The sequence below is a fragment of the Halichoerus grypus genome, chromosome 14 (assembly GCF_964656455.1).
Source record: "Halichoerus grypus chromosome 14, mHalGry1.hap1.1, whole genome shotgun sequence".
NCBI lineage: Eukaryota > Metazoa > Chordata > Mammalia > Carnivora > Phocidae > Halichoerus > Halichoerus grypus.
This window is the reverse complement of record NC_135725.1, coordinates 83204640-83226451: the sequence shown is the minus strand read 5'-3', so window position 1 is coordinate 83226451 and position 21812 is coordinate 83204640. Positions and strand designations below refer to the sequence as shown.

Sequence of the window (21812 nt, the reverse complement as noted above, 5' to 3'; positions counted from 1 at the left end):
AGACTCTATCTCCCCTCCCCGTCAGGTCCTTTTTCGGCCTCTCCCTTCCTCAGCTCCAGAACATGAGATGCCTTATCTCTAATCACTAACAAATGTTCACTTTTCTCTATGAGTAATAGAATTGTTTAAGGGCACTTAAAAACAAAGTTGACAGCATAGGCTTTTCCCTAAACAGCTTTCATAGGACACTTTATTATTATTTTTTTCTCATGACAAAGCTTTTTAATGTAAAGTTCAAACAACAGCAGGAGCACCATAGGACACTTTAAACCTGCTTACAAGAAAGTCTGTGGAATGTGTTTATTTCAGCACTTTGAGAATAATGCTTGGGAAGTTTGAAAGGGGAAGGGCCTTGGGGACGAACTCTAATAATTATTCAGATGTTGTCTCTCATGTCCAGTCGATGTCCATGCAGCGTGACCCTTGCCCATCCTTGTAGTCCCTTGACTGGCTTAGGCTTCCCATTCACTAAATGTCTCATGTGCTGCAGCAGCCCTGAGACATCCGCTAAATGAAGCTAGAAAAGTTTGCTTATGATGATGAAAATGGAACAGTCGGATGAGCACACTGTTCATTCTTGATTTTGTGGAAACAAGGGGAGAAAGAGGTGTGCTCCAAACAACAGTTTAAGAGGTGTGGGAGGTAAAAAGACGTAGTTTGTAAAGCATTGGGATTAAGGAGGTACTCCAAGTTTAGCTCTTGTTTCCAAGAAAGAGTTGTAAACTTGAATTTCAATAGCACTTAGAAACACTTTCCAAAAGCCACCTTACAGTCGCAGAGTATGCTTGTGAGGATGCTTACCTTTGTTATAAAGAAGTTCAGAAACTTGCTTGACATGAGGCCGTCAGTGCCAGAACCAGCATGAAAATCCAATGCGTGGAAGGTCAGATGACTAGACATCCTGTCTCTGTCTTGCTCTTGAAGGTTGCAGGTTAGCATACATTTCTCAAGTGTTTTGTGGAACCCATTACTGTTATATCTGAGCACTTGGGTGAAGGAACATACTAAGGTGAAATTAGCATAAAGAATAGCTTGTTTGATCTTGAAACTAGACTGAGATAAAAGCTTAGGCTTGGGAAAATGTTTGCTTTATTTGTGGTGAGACAAAGAGAATATGAAGAGAAGTTATGAAAAATAGTTGTGATTTATGGTGACTATTGACTAAGCAACTTCCGTCTGCAGCTAGATATGGGGATGGGCAGGTGGCTAGGGACCATCTATATAGATGCTGCCCTAGTCTTTGGAGGAAATAGAGCTTTGGTCACTGTTTACCCTGACAGGAAAGAACAGAATTAGCTCAAGGTATTGAGCTGCCTGAGTTGAAATCTAAGTGTGCAGGCTCTGTTGTGTAGGGACAGTCGTGTGTGTGTGGGTGTGTGTACGCGCGCGCATGCGTGTGCGTTGGGGTGGGGTGGAACACAGCGCTCCGGGGCCCCTCAACAGGAGAGCGCTGTGGCCGCCACTGTTTCCTCTTATCTCTGATGCTGTGTGGCCCGGTCAGGCTGATGATGTGGAATCAGATCTGGTTCAAATTCCAGCTCTTTTGTCTACTGACTGTGGAACTTCACACAAACTACCTCTTTCACCCTCAGTTTCCCTAAGGGTATAATGGGGAAGACTATATGTTGCAGAGTCATAATGAGCAATAAATGCTGTATCAACATGATTGCTGGCCCTGTATTAAAAATTCGGCAATTGTTCTCTTTTATACCTTCTCTATCAAACTAAGAAAACCTGTGTATTTTATGCCAGAAGTGTCAGAAATGGTATGTTCTAAGAAATGAAGAAAGTTTTGATCAAGGAATTAGACTGTTGATGTGAAGAGCAGGACTTAACATTCTCTTATTAAACAATAAAAGTTGATTAAAACAATACTGTGTAATTGTACAGCTGGTGTCTGTTGTATGATTAGTAAAGCAGGTGCGTTGCTAGGCACAGGTGTTGAGATTTAGTGCTTAATCACACTTCAAGCTAAGGCTGGTTGAGCACAGTCTCTGTGTCAGGCATTGCTTTATGTGAACCATTTTACCAAATCCCTACAACTGTCCAATGATGTAGGCACTACTAACCACATTTTTCATGTGAGAGAATGGGAGTTTATTTGCCTAAGATTAGATGCTATCCCCAGGAAGCCTGCCCTGATGCCGGTTCTGCACCCTCAACCCCTCCCCAGCCTCGGCCAGCTGCCCTCATCTGTGCAACCACCCCCCTAGCCTAGGCGAGGTGCCCCTCATCTGTGCATCTTCTCTTCACCCTAAAGCAGGTGCCCTTTACCTGTGCACTCCTCGCCAGCCCAGGCCTGGTGCCCCTCATGAGTTTCTGTGGCCCCTTGTGTTGATCACTGTTCTAGCATCAAATTCAGTTCCTTGACTGTCTTCCGTATTAAACGGGAGATAAACTTCTTGAGAGCAGGACTGTCTTATTTGTCCTTGAGTTCCCTGTGTCAGACCCGGTACCTGACATACAAAGTTGTTGAGGAAGAGTTTATGGACTGATTTAAGGTAGGATTAATGATTTATGGTAGGATCTGAATTAAGATCCTGACTAAGGCTCCAAGTTGAGTGTACATAGAATTAAAAGAACAGTTTGCTACCTGAACTCTTGAGGATAAAGAGTTTTTATGTTTTTAAGTTAATTGCCCTGGTCTATGCAGAGAATTACTTTTTTCTAAAGTGTGTTTTTATAGTTCATGTTTATCTAAATGAACATTGTCTAGCTTCAAACCAAACATCTACTTGGCCAGGGAAAGAAAAGGTCACCAGTATGCAGGGAGCACCCTGGAAAGCTCCTGAACTTTAAATCTGAGCAGACCTTTATCTAGAGGGATAAAAGGAGCAGTGGAAACTGGCAATCTTTGACAGGTAGGTTTAAATCTTATTTAGTGTTTGAGTGATCCCAGTGGACTAGAATGTGGTTAATATGAAGCAATTTAACTGATAATGCAGACATACAGCAGGAAACTGTGTGGCAGTTTAATATTGCTTGTGGTGACATCCTAGAAATTGTTTCCAGGCACCAAGGGCAGGAAGTGGATTGCAAGTAATCGAAGGAAGTAGTCTAAGTGAGTTTGAGGAAACCTGACATTTATGGATGCAGAGAAAAGCATACTCTTAAGATTTGAAGGCGTAGGGACAGGACAGGGCAGCTCATTTGGCCCTGTGGTGGTATGTATTCTGCATTAGCTAGCATACCTGTCTTCTGTCCCTGTCAGACTGTGACCTCTTCGAGGTTTTGTGACCAAGAAGGGTATCCATTTATTCATTCACTCACTATAGACCTAAGGGTGTGAAGCACATATTGAGCACTCAAAAATGTTAGTCATTATTGGTATTGTCTTGATTAGTAGTACCGTATCATGTGCCTGGTAGTGGGCTACGTGCTAGGGACACAAAAATGAAATGGTTTTTCTTCATTTTAAGGTTTTCCAAAGTAGTGAGACAAATGCAAAACAAAACAAACTCCCTCCAGGCTCCCTCCCCACCAAAAGAGCGCCAGTATGATACACTCTGGTCAGTGCTATGGTTGAGGTGCAGCTAGTCCTGAATAGGTAAGGAAATGGAGAGACTTTTCTCGGGACAGCTCAAGAAAGGAAAGCAGCCTTCATCAAGAAGGTGTTTTAGCTGAGAAAGGAGAGATGAGTAAAGGTGTGCAAAGGGCAAGAGTGGTAGCAGAGGGGAGTGGGGATGATGGTGGCGGTAGTCTCAGTAGAGGGAGCAGCAGTATCTGTGAAGACGTGGCATATTAGGGAAATAAAAAATGTTAATTACCATTTTTAGGCACATGCCAGGAATTGTGTTAAATTTTGAGAATTATGCTGAATAATACCTATTTATTCCTACTCTCATTGAGCTTAGAGTCTGGTGGACCCAACAGGTTAAAAATAACAGATCAATTCCCATAAAGCCATGTGGATGTGCTTGAAAGGAAATGAGATGCTGAGGGAGAATGCAGGGGTGGCTGTCCTGTTTTAGAGCAGTGAGGGAGGGTTTACTGTAGAGCTGACATGTGAGCTGAGACTTCAAGCATGAGAAATCATTAGTCCTGTAAAGGGACTGGGCAAGACTTTTCATCCCAGGTGGAGTTGAGCGTATACAAAGGCCTCGAGGCAAGAAAACCCTAGAGGCATTTCAGGAACTGCTAGAAGGCCAGCGGTTTGGGTAGTGACTGATGGGACAGCCTTGAGGTAAGGTCAGAGATACAGCCTGGGGGCTGAGTAGGGCCTTGTAGGCCATGGCAGTCGGAAGACAACTTAAGATGTAATTAACACACTATAAAATTTATTTTTTAAAATGTACAAATGATTTTTAGCATACTCAGAGAAGTGTGATCAATCACTACTATGCAATTTAAAGAACATTTCATCACCCCAGAAAGTAACCTTGTGCCCATTAGCATTCACTTCCCATTCCCCCCAAACCCTCTCAGCCCTGAGCAATCACTAATCTACTTATAGTTGCTGTAGATGTATTCTAGACATTTCACATAAATGAAATCATACAGTATATAATCCTTTGTCTTTCAGTTAACATTATGGTCCCAAAGTTTATTCATGTTATAGCATATAAATATTTCATTACTTCTTAATTGCTGAATAATATTTCATGTATAGATAAACCACATTTTATTCATCTCTTCGTCAGTTGTTAGGTATTTGGGTTGTTTCCACTTTTTCACTGTTATGAATAATGTTGCTGTGAACATTTTGTGTGGACATATGTTTTCCATTTCTCTTGGGTATATACCTGGGAGTGGAATTGCTGGATCATATGGTAATTCTGTTTAAGAAACCGTTAAACTATTTCCAAAGCAATTGTACCACTTTGTGTAAAGTGGTATCTCATTGTGGTTTTGATTTGGCCCAAATGAGTCATGTAGAAAACGAAAGATCAGGGTAGACAGAGGTTTCTCAGAAGAGGTTGAAACTTGAACTGAAAGAAAGGTGAGACTTGATTAAGGGAGGAGGCATTCCCAGAGGGAGAACAGTGGAAGTCTTATGACTTGGGAGTGGGATAACCCCTTCTCATTGTTTTCTGGTACAGAGAAGCAGCTTTGGCTTCTGAGGATAGCTTTGCTTCAGTCTTGTTTTTGGAGTGCTCATTATAGGATCCCATTACCAAAATGCACCACAGACTTGCTTGTTTTGTGAGGCCTGTTGTGTAGCAGAGCTGACCTGTCTCCCTACTGTGGGCTGAGACCAGAAGTTGAAATGTGATGTCCTTCATCCAGGGCTTCCCCCCCCCCCCCCCCGCCCGCTACTACCTCGTCTCTTTCCTCTCACCACACAGTGCTTCCCTGCCAGTCCCCATGGAAGACCATACAAAGACTTGGGGTGGTGGAATGAGAGTTTTATTGGAGACTGAGCTCCCCATTATTAGTGCTCAAAGTCAGTCACTTGAATTTTCATGACTTTTCTGGGCAGTGTATTGGTACAACTCCATCATTCTAATCCTAGCCATTGCAGTCGTGGAGGGCTTTGCACAGCACCTAGGAAGTTGAAACAGGGAAGGTAAAACCTGGAGTGTTGTAGAAAAATGTGTCTCGGGCTGTTACATCTGTGTGTAAACTCCTAGCTGGAATTCTCATTGTGGGTTGCAAAGGTTCAGCCTTTTTCCTGGCCCTGGAGGGAACTCATCTCTGGATTTACAACATCCTTTTTGCTTAAAAGGATTTTGTTGGGAAATGGAAAGATAAACAAGGAAGAAAAATAAACCAAAGAAAACAAAAGCAAAGTTGGTCTCTTTGACTTTTATTGGAATCCATACCCATTCTCTCCAAGTATTTAGGACTTGAAAAGGAGCCATATAAAGGAAGTAACAAAAGGTATGTTCAAAATATTTGACTTCCTATAGAAAAGATAGGTTATATTGCCAAAGTTCATTTGTAAATTGGTTATGGTATTTAGAATGTATTTTTTTCTTAGAGATACTGTTAATGTATAAATCCGTGGCTGTCAAAGACTTTGTAGGCAGAGGGAACTGTGTAAAAGACAGGTATGGCAGAAATACAGGACATGTGAATAAGGGCTAGAGGAGATGGAGTTGAAAAAGTAAGCTTAGCCACTGGAACATGATGCCACTGAAAGAGTTGAGCTGGGAATGTAACACGACCAGATTTGGGTTTTTAGGAAGATTACTCCAGCAGCAGCAGTATAGAACTGTGGTATCTCTGGCCTGTACAAGATGATCCACTGGGGTGTGTAAAAGATGTTAGAACTTATATTTGTTTTTATATGTCTTCAAAATACCTGTTTTTGTGGTCTTGAATGTATGTTATTAGTATAGTAAGACATCCTCATAATTTAGAAATATATGTGTATCAGATGTATGTTCAAATTTTTTGAAAGGAAGAAGTGCATGGAAAAAAATTTGGAGACCACTGGTTTATGGAACTGTGTTTATGCTGTAGAAGATCCAGGCCTGAAGTGAGGTTTTGGTTGTTGAAAGAAAAGGGACAGATTTAAGAGAGATTTTAGGTAGAATTGACAGGACTTGGCGACAAGTTACATGTAAGAGGCAAGAGAAGAATCAACTTGCCAAGGTTAGCAAAGTTACATTATAAATGAGTGTTTGGAAGGTGAGGGCCAGTTATGTAATGTGTTTGCTTTTCTGAGGGAAAGTGGAAAGTTCTAATTGGGAGAAGGCGTTGTAGTCTGCAATGAGAAAGGAGATCTTTAAGGGCTCCATAGTGAATGTGTGTACTTCATTCGATGAGTAAGACTTAAAGTGGGCTGAGCCAAGTTGCTGAAGGGAAATCCGTCCATGTTCGATTTAGAGAGGGGAAAAAATAAACTTTCCAACTCACTCGAGCCACAGGAAAGGTTTCATTGATCTCACCTAGTCTGTTTGAATAAACAGGAGGAAGGAAACCAATCAAGAGAAAGATGCTGGTTGACTCCAAGCAAACAGTTCTTGTGCTGCAGGGTGTGAGAGGAGCTGAGGGATGTGGGCCTCGGAGACACACGCAGTCCCCATCCGAGTCCCAAGTTTCTCAGCCTCAGTTTTTTTTTTTTTTTTTTTTATTTGTAGAAGGAAGCTAATAAATTCACCTGTAGGATTGTTGTGAGGATTAGAAGCGATCTTGTATCTCACCTTCGGCAGAGAAATGATTGTTGAGTAAATGGCAGCTATCATTAATATTGCTAGGAGAGGACAGGCACACTTGTCTGAACCCCCTGGAGTTAATGTCACAGCAAATGTTCCATTTTATAGGTTTTTTTTTTTTTTTAAAGCCATAGAGAAAGTATTTGCTTCCTCTCTGTGAGTATGTTAGGAATGATGTGTTGTATAATTTATGAATTTCTTTGAAGGACTGTGATCCTCATATATGCAAAGCACTATTCCTTTTGCTGGCTGGGAGAAAAGAAGCTTAAAGTCCACTTAGATAAGATGAGCATGTGAATAATTAGAACAATAATATTGAACATTTGATGCCTCTCTCAAACTATTTGAAAATTTTATTCAGTTCTACATAAGATTTACACCATTTATATTTATCTTTGTTTAGCTGATAGTACTATTCACTTCTGGTCTCTTCTTTTTTTTTTTTTTTTTTTTTTTAAAGATTTTATTTATTAGAATGAGAGAGGGAGAGGGAATCTGAAGCTGACTCCCACACTGAGCACAGAGCCCGATGCGGGGCTCGATCCCACAACCCTGAGATCATGACCTGGGCTGAAACCAAGAGTCAGACACTCAACTGACTGAGCCACCCAGGCATTCCCACTTCTAGTCTTTTTTTTTTTTTTTTTAAAGATTTTATTTATTTGACAGAGAGACACAGTGAGAGAGGGAACACAAGCAGGGGGAGTAGGAGAGGGAAAGCAGGCTTCCCGCGGAGCAGGGAGCCCGATGCGGGGCTCGGTCCCAGGACCCTGGGATCATGACCTGAGCCGAAGGCAGACGCTTAACGACTGAGCCACCCAGGCGCCCCCCCACTTCTGGTCTTTTTAATCTTTCTTTTTCCTGGGTGCTTAAAATTATTGTTCTTAAAACTTTTTTAAGGGAAATTTTAAACATTTACAAAAGCAGAGAGAATAGTACAGTGAACCCTCAAATGGCCATTACTGTTAAAACACTTATTAATGTATGGCTTATTTAGTTCCATTTATAGATAACTGACTATAACTCCTCCTGTCCTCCAGACCTGGATTATTTTGAAGCAAATCCCGACTGTCCTATCTCATTGGTTTTTTTGTTTGTTCGTTTTGTTTTTGTTTTGTTTTTAGAGAGAGGGAGAGGGAGAATCTTAAACATTGCAGAGCCCGCCATGGGGCTCCATCACATGACCCTGAGATCATGTCCTGAGCTGAAACCGAGTCGGTTGCTCAACTGACTACACCACCCAGGAGTCCCTGTCCTATCTTATTCTTAAATATTTCCGTATGTGTCTCTAAAAGATAGACCTTCTTTTTAAAAACATAACAATGACATCACACCTAAAAAAAAAATTCCTTTGTATCATCAAATATCTAGTCAGTGTTCAAAGTTTTCTAGTTATATATATTTTTAGTGTTGATTTGTTTAAATCAAGTAAGGTCATACTTTGCAGTTGGTTGATAAGTATCTTGTCTTTTTTCCCCTTTGCAATTTATTTATTGAAGAAGTGTGTTATTTGTTCTATGTAGTTTACGTTGCATCCTGTTTAATATGTCCTGTCCCCTTTATTTCCTACAAATTGGTAGTTAGGTTTAGTTACTTGATCAGACTCAAGTTCATTTTCTTGACAAGAATACTTAAAATGTGGTGATAGGTACTTCCATCAGGAGGCACATTATGGGGGCACCTGGGTGGCTCAGTCATTAAGCATCTGCCTTCGGCTCAGTTCATGATCCCAGAGCCCTGGGTTTGAGCCCAGCATTGGGCTCCCTGCTCAGCGGGAAGCCTGCTTCTCCCTCTCACACTCCACCTGCTTGTGTTCCCTCTCCCCCTGTCTCTCTCTCTCTCTCTGTCAAATAAATAGGATCTTGAAAAAAAAAAACAAACACATTATGTCTGATTATCTCTTTTTGGTCTATTAATTTATTAGGGGCTGTAAAATGGTGATTTTTTGCATCTATCATTTCTTCATATTAGCTATAATACTTCTATATAGAAAAACTTCCCCCTATCCTCTGTTTGGTTACCCTGAGGTACAGTTCATCTAGGGAAAGTAGGATAATTATTTTCAAACTGAGTTTGCTGGTGTTCGAAAGGTGACTGTTTTTTTTCCCCCCAAGTGTCACTTAAACACAGATTTAAACCTGTTTACTATATTTGAGTTACTGTAGTTCTCACTGATGTTTAATTTGTCCTATCTTTGTTTAGTGACAGCTTCTTCATGTTAGCTTCTAGAATCCTTGACAGGATCCCGGTAGCTTTTAATAGCTCCCCTGCCTTTTGGTAGGACAAGATGTTCTGAGCTTATCTTCTATTTTTCCTGCTCCAGACCTGTATTCCCCTGTTTCTCTAAGGAGCCTTGCTTCCATTTGGTGGGAAGTGGTATTAGAGATTATAGTTTGGGTTTTGGGACTCTTTTTGTTTCATTTTTTTGCTATGAGGTCAGCCGTTATTCTAGGCTTTTCCAGCGGTCAGCACTAGGAAGTAAGTGTGTGTGTGTGTGTTAAACTGTTCATACTGATATTTCCAATTCAAGATTATAGCATTTTTATTTAACCTCATCACCCTTGTATCTGAATCTCCTATCGCTCATACCAAAAGTGCTGATTTCCAGTGACACCAACATAAGTACTTGTGCTTAATCCCACAACACCCACACAACTCAGCAGCAGTACCAGCAATAGGATTACTGAAAACAGGTCGGTTTTGTGTTTTTTTTTTTTTTTTAATTTGGCAGGGTTTGTTTTTTTTTTTTGTTTTTAGATTATATCCCACTAGGAAGGTCTATTCAAGTTACTGTTTTAAAACCATTAGAAATAGTTTTTTTTTTTCCTGTGATTGTGTCACCAGCTCAGTAATAGTTTTTTTTTTTTTCCTTTTAATCTTTTGGGATTGCATTTTAAAAATAATTTTGTTTTGTAATCACATAAAATATTTATATGGTTTCAAAGCCAAATCTACAGTCTACAAAAGAGGTATATAATATGCAAAAGAGGTATATTCAGAGAAGTTTAACTTCTGTCCCTCTCTCATTACTCTGTTCCTTTCCTCCTTCATAGGTAATTTTTTTAAATGTGCATTTGTCATTTCATTAAAAAAATAAAGGTAAATGCATATGTATATTCACATTTTCTACCACCATCCCCTCAGGTAAATGGTAGCATTCTGAATGCACTTTTCTCTCCTTCCCTTTTCTCATCTTATACCTTCTAAAGAGGTCACTTCTAGCAGCGTCTGGGGATCATCCTCATTTCTCTGTAAGGACAGCATAGTACTCCATTGGATGGATGGATTATGGGTTATTCAGCCAATCTTATACTGATGGCCACTTAGATTGCTTCCAGTGTTGTTATTACAAATGGTGCTGTAATGAATATTCTTATGCATGTGCCTTTCTGTATTTTTACCATTATACCATTGGGATAGATTTTTAGAAGTGGAATTGCTAGGTCAGAGAGTAAATTTTTATGTAATTTTGTTAAATAGTGTCCGATTCCCCTCCACAGGGGTTGTGCCAGTTCATATTCCCACATGTGAGAGTGCCTGTTTACCTTACAGCTTCAACAATGGAATGTGTTTGTCAAACTTTAAAAATTATTTTAATCCAAGTTATAATGCACATGGTAAAATAGTTTGTAAGCGTTCATGATGGAGAGCATTGATTCTGTACTCTATCCCCCCAGAACCTGTATTAACAGTTTTACTTCTAGTTCTTCTGATGGTTAACCCATAACCCCTAGGTAAATGTCACTTAATTTAACCTTAGGCAGTATTTGTTGACTCCCTGAAGTGAAAGATGATGAGTACCTTTATAGTAATTCTCTTTTCCTCTTCCAGGGCTTTACATATTTATATTATTTCTATTTTTTTAAAAAAGATTTATTAGAACACAAGCAGGGAGCAGGGGCAGAGGGTGAGGGAGAAGCAGGCTCCCCACTGAGTAGGGAGCCTGATTTGGGGCTCCATCCCAGGACCCTGGGATCATGACCTGAGCCGAAGGCAGACGCTTAACTGAGCCACCCAGGCGCCCCTATTATTTCTAATTCCTATACTGGTTTTATTTTGACATCGTTACTTAACCCTTTTTATTCCATTAACTTTCAACAGTGTCTTTCTCATATTTCTTCACTCTCTAACGGAAGGACACCTGTTGTTTCTAGTTTCTCTAGGCTGTACTTTTACTTTCGTGTGGTTATTTTAGTTCTGATCCATGGCCAGAACCAAGTCTTTTATTTATCCTTAGGTTAAGTCTAAAAATTAAATGTTGTTATGAGTATTTAAATACTATTCAACACAGGCCAGGTAGGGTGCTGGAATAACCTTTTCTTTTTGGTGCATTGCCATCCCATTTGAAGGAGGACATTCTTAACATTGGGGTCATATAAACTTTTTTCTTATAATCCATCCAGAATTTAAAGTTATCCTCTCTATGCTAATATATAGATTAGTTTTGCATTTATTTGCACAAGAATACAGGGGGACACCCGCCCTGTATAGATAGCAGCCCAGGATGTCACAAGAGTCCTTCTCATGTAGGCAGACAGAAGCCTCTACTTTGCAGCCTTTGTGGGGGCTGGGGCACTTTTGGGAGCATGAGCCTCGGCTTTGACTTTGACATTGTTGGTAGCCTCAGACCAGAGCCCGGTGCCCTGGCAGTGTTGTAATAAGCATGTGTCTCAAAAAAAAAAGGGGGGGGGGGCATGTCTCGCAAACTTGAGACTGAAGCCTTTCAGGACCTTGAATTTGACAAAGGCCTCGATGGTCTTAATTTATTTTATTGGTCTGCATTTTCTTTAGATCCTTCTTGTGTTTCTTGACAAAGTTTAAAGTTCTTAGGAATTTAGATTCTACCTCCTTAACCTCTCTTTATGATTAGGGCTTACTGATACCATCCTATGCCATTTTGGAACTGATTATGTGTGGTGTGGTTCTTGGACTTGGCCATGTCTGCGTTGCTGCCTGCAGTTCAGAAAGTCCTTGAGAGTGGAAAAGAGCTATATCTGGATTTTGATTTTTAAAAATAGTCTCATTTTTCCCTTCTCCCTGAATTTCTAATCCGTTTTCCCCTCTTGCATTGTTCGCTTTATCATATCCTTAATTTTTTCCAAACTTAAAATCATAGTTGCAGTCTTAAGGCTCTTTTTTTTTCTTCTTGAGGGCTTCTTCCTACCTTCCTGTTCTGATGTGTGCAAAGTTAGCTACAGTGTTGTAATCCTGGAATGTCCCTTCACCATGCTCCTATTTCATTATTTCCTGGCCCCTGTGTTATTTTGTTTCATTTGCCAGAGTACATATTCAAGTTCTTATAGGGGACAACCATAGCAGTGGACTTGCAGAAAGGGTGCATTTGAGTTTTTGCATGTCTGAAAAATGTCTGCTTTCACACACCTGATTGATAATTTGTATGGTGCTAGAGTTCTAGGTAAAAAAAATTGCCCCCAGAACTTTGAAGAAAGTTTCCTACTGTCTTTAGCTGGCTTCCTCTGACACTGCTTCAGAAGGGGAAGGGAATACTTTGCCCTTTACTGCCAATTGGGGTATATGTGTAGGTTCCCTGTTCAGGCTTCCTTAACACCAGGGTGGGAAATTCTCTTTTACTAGGTGGTGGGTGGGAGTTCTGATTCTCTGAAGAGGCCTCCACTGATACCTTTCTGGCTGTGTAGAGTAGTGCTTTTTTTTTTTTTTTAAAGATTTATTTATTTTAGAGTGCATGTGTGCGCGCCCGTGAGTGGAGGGGAGGGGGAGAGGGAGAGAGGGAATCTTCAAGCACACTCCCTGCTGAGCACAGAGCCCAATGTGGGGCTTGATCCAGGACCCTGAGATCATGACCTGAGCTGAAATCAAGAGTCAGCTGCCTAACTGACTGAGCCACTCAGGTGCCCCTAGAGCAGTACCTTTTTTGCTGCTCTCACCACGGCTTCAGTTACTGCCACAGGAGAGTGGAAGTCCGGGTTCTCCACATTCTCCACTGAAACCACATCGAGGGGGTCCTCGTTACTGCTGGGGATGATGAAAGTCCCAGCCCTCTACTTGACTGACTGTCTTTCATTACAGCCTGGCCGAGGTAGAAATTTGGTTTCTTCCCTCCTTGTCCTTTGCTGGCTTGAGTGGATGTGAGACCACACAGGTTTTTCTGTGGTGTTTGGCTGACTTTTGGTGGGTTTTTTTTCCCCTAAGTTTTCTGACTTGTCAGCTGTCCCTTTTCTGGCGCTTTGGCTGAGTTTTGTTGGAGATTTTTTTGGTCTGCATCAATTGGTATTTATGGGTTGCCAGCTTTAGTCATGAATGGAGGTTGAATTTTATCAAATGCCTTTTCTACATCTATTGAGATGATCATATGATTTTTCCATTTGTTAATGTAAGTGACATTTATTTTCAAATGTTAAACTAACTTTGCATCCCTGGGATAAACCCATTTGGTCATGATATATTATCCTTTTTATACATTGCTGGATTCAGTTTCCTGATACTTATTTTATGGTCACATCTATATTCATAGAAGATTTTGGCTGTAATTCTCCTTTCTTGTAATGTTCTTGTCAGATTTTGGTGTTAAGGTCATGCTGGCCTCATAAAAAGGAAAGAGGATTGTATTTTAGAAAAATATAGAAGTGGTGTGGTTTTTAGTATAAAAAGTTATCAGTCATTGCAGCTTTTTGGATGAACATTGAATTTAGGAAAATTAAGTTTTACTCATAAGCAATGGGAATAGGGAAATGCTTATCTGTGTTTTCCTATAATATGAGGGGATAGGTAACCCCTCCCTACACCCCCACCCCATTATATACACATATTTATTTTACTTATTTTGGCTGAATAATCCCATGTCAAATTAAGACCATCATGATGTTTTTTATCTGTTAGTGTTTTAGTGCATATTTTCTAAGAACAACCATATTCTGTATATATGATGAGGATACTTTTATCACCATCAAGAAATTTCACATTCATACAACATTATCTAATAAACAATCCATATTTAAATTTTCCCAGTTGTTCCAATAATGTCCTTTACAGCTGTTTGTTTTTGAGCCTGGGTCCAATTAGGGATCATATGTCGCCTTTAGTTGTCATGTCTCTTGTTCTCTTTTATCTGGAACAGTTCTTCTGCCCCCCCCCCCATTTTGGCTCTGATACTGACTTTTTATTTATTTATTTTATTTTTAAAGATTTTATTTATGTGACAGAAACACAGTGAGAGAGGGAACACAAGCAGGGGGAGTGGGAGAGGGAGAAACAGGCTTCCCGCTGAGCAGGCAGCCCGATGCGGGGCTCGATCCCAGGACCCTGGGATCATGACCTGAGCCGAAGGCAGACGCTCAACGACTGAGCCACCCAGGCGCCCCTGATACTGACTTTTTAAAGCATCCAGACCAGTTGTTTTATAGAATGTCCCACATTTAGAATTTGTCTAATTGTTTCCTCATGCTAAAGTTCATGTTTAAACATTTTGGCAACAGTACCGTAGTTAATGTGTCTAATGCCATGCATTTTTTTTCTCCTTGGAGTTATTCTTTTTTCTTCCATCCTTTTTTTTTTTTTTTTAAAGGCTCTTATTTGTTGTCTTTCTTACCCTCTTGTAGCTTTCTGTTCCTGTTTTGTAAAAGTCATGTTTTTTTTCCTGTTCTATTTAAGGATACCAGTTTCCTGAAACATATTTCTTAATCATTTTCAGAGATATATTCTTCTAAGAGATGATGTTCCCTTTCCTCCATTTGCAGTATTTTTAAAAGGTCTTTTATTTTCTGTATGCCCTTGAGCAAGGTGAGCTCTATCTAGATTTGTTTGCCATAAGCGGGGTGAATGGGTTACCATGGGCACTGTTCTTTGGGCCCTAGGTGGCTGTCAGGTCCCCTTCTCAGAACTTGTATCTGAAGAACTGGTTCATATTCACTGTTCCAGTTGAATTCCTAGTGACTAGCAGGCATTTGTGCTACTGAGGTAAAATTTTATTCCCTCACTGCCTGATACTTTCTGATTCTGAACTAATGACCTATAGAAGAAACTAAAATTCTGAGTATACTCCGTTAGAGTTGTTCTTGCCTCTGTTCTCACTGTACTTTTTGTGTGTAATTATTATAACCAATATAACTCATTTTAAAAGTAATTAAAAAAAAAAGTAATTCAAGAGATTAAATGGCTCTCCCTACCTATTAAAAGTGTGTGTGTATGATCCATGAGTGTAACCAGGATTGAAGGGCACAATGACTAAGGTGGTAGACCAACTGACCTTTTGTAATAGAAGAGAGGTAATGAGGATTGATATTTGGATATTTCCTTTTGGTTTGCATCACAATGTCTTTTAAGAGTCCAGCTATCAGTGAGCGTTGTTAAGAAGTAGGTATCAGAAGATTAGAAAGTCTTCACAACCAGATAGATGATGACTCTGTGTAGCCTGAGTGACAGAGAAAAAGGTGGAAGAGCTAAAAAAAAAAAAAGAAATTGAAATTTTCTGGGTATGATTTTTCATTGGTTAGATTTGGGTTCTATTGAGTGTGAGTTTATTATCCATGGGGAGCTCTCCAGTGACAGCTGAAATTTTGGACTTGAAGGTCATTGGAGAGGTGGGAGCTAAAGATAGAGTTTGGGAGTCAATTACAGAGTGGTGAATAGTGAGAACTAAAGACATGTCATGAACCCTAAGTAGGCAGATTGAGGGCAGGAAGGAAAGATGTTGGAGACCTCTCACCTCCTAAATCCAAACATCAAGTCCTGTTGATTCATGTATCTGCCTCCTTCTCCACTGCTGTGGTCCGGGTCACCATACTCTGAGCATAATGCCTGTAATTCCTCCCGACTGGGTTCTTTACCACTCTCGCTTCTCTCCAGTCCCATCTCTACAGTATCCAGAGTGAGTCTTCCAAAGGGCAGATCTGATCAGGTCAGTTCACTCTTACTGTTCTTGTTCTTTCCATGGTCTACGAACTTCATGAAGTCAGGTACTGTAAAAGACTTGTTCACTATTAAGCCTTGAGTGACTTGCACAGTATGAGGCACATAGTAGGTACTCCGCTAATACATACTGAATAATTAAATGAATGTTTAATACAGTGTAGAAGTTTGGTGTTGATTGGGTTTCATCTTAAAAGAGTATAATCAGTAAGTAGTCTTTTCATATATTTAACTCCACTATTTGTGATTGTTCCAAATAACTGATGACCCCCAAATCATGTGGCTTTGGCAGATCCCCTTTGGGATTATAAATACTTATATTTATTTTTCTGAGGCTAATGTTTTTATGCTTTATTCCCGGAGTAAGTACTGATAATCAGAGAACGTCCAGAATGTGCTGGTTTAACTGGAGGGTGCAGCCTGGATGTGCCTCACTTGTGGTGACTATAATATAAAGTCTTTTATTTTTATACCGATCACTGAAAGTTGTTTCTACTTATTCTCTTTGGTGTCAGAGGATGGGCAGTCACAGCCTGGAATTAAAAAGGAAGAAATTGATAGAGTGTTCTGATGGCCTACTTCTTAATTTTTTCTCTGGCAAATTGGTGTCACCTTTCCCACCTTGGTCTGACTTCCTCATTGGAAAAGTTTCGTATTGCATAGGAAAGAACAGTTTAGTAGGAATATGAGTTGCACATTATTAGCTCGGTGGTGCTAAAACATGTTCAGGTGATAAAGTACCTAAAAGTCGTGATACTGTGTGGAATACTCTGAAATATTTATATATTAAATGTCAAGCTACATTTTCCCCCCCTAAATCAGATACTATTTTATATTATATTTTAGAATAGATGGAATAGAAGTGAGAAAGGTTTAAGAAAAACTTACGGTAGGAAAACTTAGATTACATTATTTTTTCATGCAAATTGGGAAGTGGCCATTTTTGGCACTTCAGTCTAGTTCCTAAACCTGCAATATTTTAAGTAGCATAGCTGGAGAACTATTAAATTAATATTAATCTTCATGGAGGAGAGAAGAGGAACTAAAGTGAAAGGTGACAATATCAAGGTTTTCAATTTGGGAGCATCAAAACCTCATGGATGCCACTACTAGGAAGAGAGCATAGAGATTTGGAAATCATTGGCATGGATGAAGAAGATGAAGCTATGAGAGTTGTTTGCAGGCTGGATATAGCAAAGCACAGTTCAAGATTTGAACTTGGAAAGAAGAGACCTAGATAAGCAGTGTAGAATGCTGTGGGGATTCAGTAGAGATGGGAATCCAGAGAAGACGATTTGGTTTAACAGTGAGTTGTGGATGTCCTTTGAGAAAATGGTCTCAGTATGATATGCATTAATTCATTCATGCAAGGCAGAAATGTAGGCGTTCTCTTCAATATCTCCCATATTACTTGTCCCTTCAGTATTATGATGAAGTGCTGTCAAATTTACCTTCCTAAGTAGGACACAAAAGTGAAACTATACAAGAGTGATGGATGCATTAGACTTTATCAAAATGAAAATCTTTTGCTCATCCAAAGACACTCTAGGGAACTGACAAGTCAAGTCACTGAGTTCTGAAAACTCAATTTATAAACTCTTACAACTCAATAAGACAAACTAATAAAGAAAAATGGGCAAAAGATTTGAATACTTTATCAAAGAAGATATACAGATGGCAAATAAGCTTATGAAAAGATGCTTAGCATCATTAGTCATTGGCAAAATGCAAATTAAAACTACCTTGAGAAAGCCCTGACACATCAGTAGAATGGCTAAAATTAAAAAGACTTAGATTATGAAGTGTTAGTAAGAATGTGGAGCACCTGGCACCCTCATGCTTTGCTGATAGACTCAGAGATGGGCCTTGGTGTTTGAAACCAACTTTATGGGGTCATTTTCCTGAGCTTCCCTCCTTCTGTTATCTCCCCAGTTCCCTGGGGCTCCCTGTTCTGCTGGCCAAAAAACTGGGGCTTTATTTATCCTGTTCTGCTGTGTACTTCCCACGACTACATCTGTAGTCCAGACCTAGCAGTGGGAGGACACAGAGGAAAAGTAAGTAATTGGGATTTGCCCCATTCTCTTAGGGTTACCCTACTGGTTGGAAAGGAAGGTTCTTCACTCACTGCTTTAGGTATCTGTAGATCCTCCTGCTTTCCCATTCCTTGAGCCTGAACTAGAGTGCTTTTCCTGGAACTCTGTCTATGCTGTTGTTGACTTCCAGTTTTTGTGCTGCTTTATGCCCATGCTGAGTGATACCAGAGGAAAGAAAATGGTAAATGTATGGTTTATCACTGATTTGGTGAAATTTTGAATTCTAGTCTTCTACCCCAATCTATCTACTATTGTTTACCTTTTTTGATTCCTCACATAGGTGCTCCATGAATTCTACCCTGGTTGTATAGATGTATTTTATAGCTGTGAGAGACAAGGTGGAGTATGCCTACTATATTTTACTTGGAACCAGAACTTCGGATTTCTTTTTATTTATCCTGCTCTGCATTCATCGGACTCCTTGAATGTGTGAATGTGTATCTGTTGTCAGTTTTGGAAAATTTTCAGCTCTTTTCATACCAAGAACTAAGGTGAAGATGGGAATCCAAAAAGGTAAATAGAGCCTTAAAACCAGCTTGGGTTGTGCCCCATTCTCTTTACCTCTTCTGGAATATTGATTCGTTTTAGAATTTTTGGGTCTATTTTTGTCTTTTATTTTTTTATAATTTCTGTCTCTAAACACTGTTCTGTACAATTTCTGTAAGTTCACTGATTCACTTTGGTTGTATCTCTAATTCAGTTGGTTTTGACCTTTCTGCTCTTAGCCAATCATGGAGTTATTTTTTTTCTTATTTTGAGAAATACTTTGTTCTTTTTCAATTTTGCTTGATCATGTCATAGTTTTACTCCTTACTCATTTTTAATCCTTTTATTTCTTTAAGTTTATTGAACATTCCATGTCCTGTCTCTCATAATTCCAATATCTGAAGTCTTTAAAAGTCTGATTCTGCCATCTTTTATTTCTGAGGTCCTTATTTATGGGCGTTGTTTCCTGGAGGGTTCTAATTTTTGCCCATGAACTATTTCTTGGAACTGTGTGTGTGTGTGTTTAGGCCAAGGTTGAAGTGAATTTTTCTAGAGAAGATTTACATATTTTTTGTTAGTGTTCTGTGGCCACTTTCAGTTTGTGACCACTTCAACTTGCATTCCTGGGTTGAGGTTTTTGACCATTCGGTAGCAATCCCTTGTGAGGGCCAGCTGTGGTTGAACTTGCAGGAAGATAGCCAAGTTTTGAAAGTAATTGTTTTCATTATAGTTTTGAGATGTGTATGTGTGTGGATGGGCTTCTGTCTTGATCACCTTTGTAGTCCCAGTTTAAATTATGAAGGAGGAGCGTATATTATACTTTCTATCTCAGGCTGGATGTTACTTTTGCCTTGTATTCCTTGAGCCCCATTTAATTGGGAGAAGAATCTTCCATCGGGCAATGTAAATGCCTTCAAGGGGAAAGCTAGTTTTTGTGTTTTGCTTTTTACCTTGTTGGGTTCCTAGCTTCATTCAGTTCTTCATCTGAATCTTCCTTATTTCCTTCCAAGCTTGTCAGTGTATTTATTTGAGAAGATAAAAACATCCATTATTTATAATTGTTTTCAGTAGAGGATCAGAAGTATACTTAGCTTGTCATATTGCCAGAAATGGAATTCACAGCTGCAGTTTTTCCAAGTTTCAACCTGATTTAGTTACTATTCTTCAGACTTTACATGAACACTTACACCTCTGTATTTTTTTTCCCCATCCCCCTACCCCCCTCCCCTCTAGAACCCTCAGTTTGTTTCTCAGAGTCCATAGTCTCTCATGGTTTGTCTCCCCCTCTGATTCCCCCCGCCTTCATTTTTCCCTTCCTACTATCTTCTTCTTCTTTTTTTTTTTAAACATATAATGTATTATTTGTTTCAGAGGTACAGGTCTGTGATGCAACAGTCCTACACAATTCACAGTGCTCACGATAGCCCACACCTTCCCCAATGTCCATCACCCAGCCACCCCATCCCTCCTACCCCCCACCACTCCAGCAACTCTCAGTTTTTTTCCTGAGATTAAGAATTCCTAGTATCAGTGAGATCATATGATACATGTCTTTCTCTGATTGACTTATTTCGCTTAGCATAATACCCTGTAGGTCCACCCACGTTGTTGCAAATGGCAAGATTTCGTTTTTGTTTTTGTTTTTGTTTTGTTGATGGCTGCATAATATTCCATTGTATATATATACTACATCTTCTTTATCCATTCATCTGTTGATGGACATCTTGGCTCTTTCCATAGTTTGGCTATTGTGGACATTGCTGCTATAAACATTGGGGTGCACGTACCCTTTCGGATCCCTACATTTGTATCTTTGGGGTAAATACCCAGTAGTGCAATTGCTGGATCGTATGGTAGCTCTATTTTCAACTTTTTGAGGAACGTCCATACTGTTTTCCAGAGTGTCTGCACCAGCTTGCATTCCCACCAACAGTGTAGGAGGGTTCCCCTTTCTCTGCATCCTCACCAACATCTGTCGTTTCCTGACTTGTTAATTTTAGCCATTCTGACTGGTGTGAACACCTCTGTATTTTTATCAGGCCGTTTCCCCTGCTTAAGATCTCCTGTCCTCCCACCTAGCCAAATCCTGTTCATTCTGCAATGTTCACTTCAAGTTCTTCCTCTTTGAGAGAAGCATCACAGAGTACCCTAGCTCAGTGGTTCCCAAATGTTTGGAATGTTTGCACCAATAAAATTTTAAAAACAAGTTTTGTGGAACCACAAAGAAATGATTATCTCCCATCATCATTTTTGAGGAGAAACTACCTTTTTATAGCAAAGAGCAGGAAGAACATGTCAGATTAAGGACAGTTTTAAAAATTGAATTAAATACTTTTATATGGAAAACACATTGCACTGTCCCTTGTTCTTCCCCTCATTTTGCTATTGACTGTGAAGAGCCTCATTGTAGACTGTCCATCAGGTAATTAGACCCATGGCGTTTGGCCAGGATAAGGTCTTCAACTTGCAAGCCCACAGCATTTTGTTTGACCAATTATGCGGCACTTAGTCTTGTATTTCCTCATGGCAGCTCATGTTTGACTGTTTACCTTTACATTTTTATTATGTTTTATCTCCTTGACTAGGTTGTAAGCCTTTATATGTATGTATTTAGATTACTCATAAATATGTGTTGAATGAGTTAAATTTAGATGCCTCTGATGATAGTTGAAACCTAAAAGTATTTATAGAGCACACATTTGAGTATATCACAGCTTTGAATGTTGTTTATTTCTTGAGGAAAAAGAAGTTTTAATATGAATCATGAGTCTCTTATTCATCTCACTTCTCCTCAGGGAAATTCATTCAATTAACAAACTTACTGAGTGCTTGTTAAAAGCCAGGCCTTTTGTTAGAGGCTGAGAATACAAAGGTGAAGTGAAACAAGGTTCTAGTCTAGTGAGTAATATGTACATATAAGTAGAAAGCATGGAATAGCTCCTGGGAAGCCTTATAGGAGAGCTTTGAAACAAGTCTTGTGACAATGTAGAGAGAGCAACTGAATTTTATAAGGGAGTCAGAGAGGCCTCTAGAGAGGAGGGGGCATTTGTTCATTTATTCATTGATTCAGCAAATATCTCCAGTGCCTACTATTTGCCAAGCACTGTTGTAGATGCATCTTGAATGAATGTGATGTTTGGTGATAGAGCACATTTTAGGAAGGAAATTGTGGTCAAGAACATAACCTTTTGAAGTCACAACAGACCTGGGTTTGAGTTCATACACTGCTACTTACTAGATCTTTGTT

General features: G+C 39.7%; 1 protein-coding gene across 7 annotated transcripts in view; it reads left to right on the top strand.

The window, feature by feature from the left end:
- The window catches only part of DENND1A (DENN domain containing 1A), a 498150-nt gene that overhangs the window by 1064 nt on the left and 475274 nt on the right, over positions 1–21812 (top strand). The gene's annotated exons all lie outside the window — the stretch shown is intronic.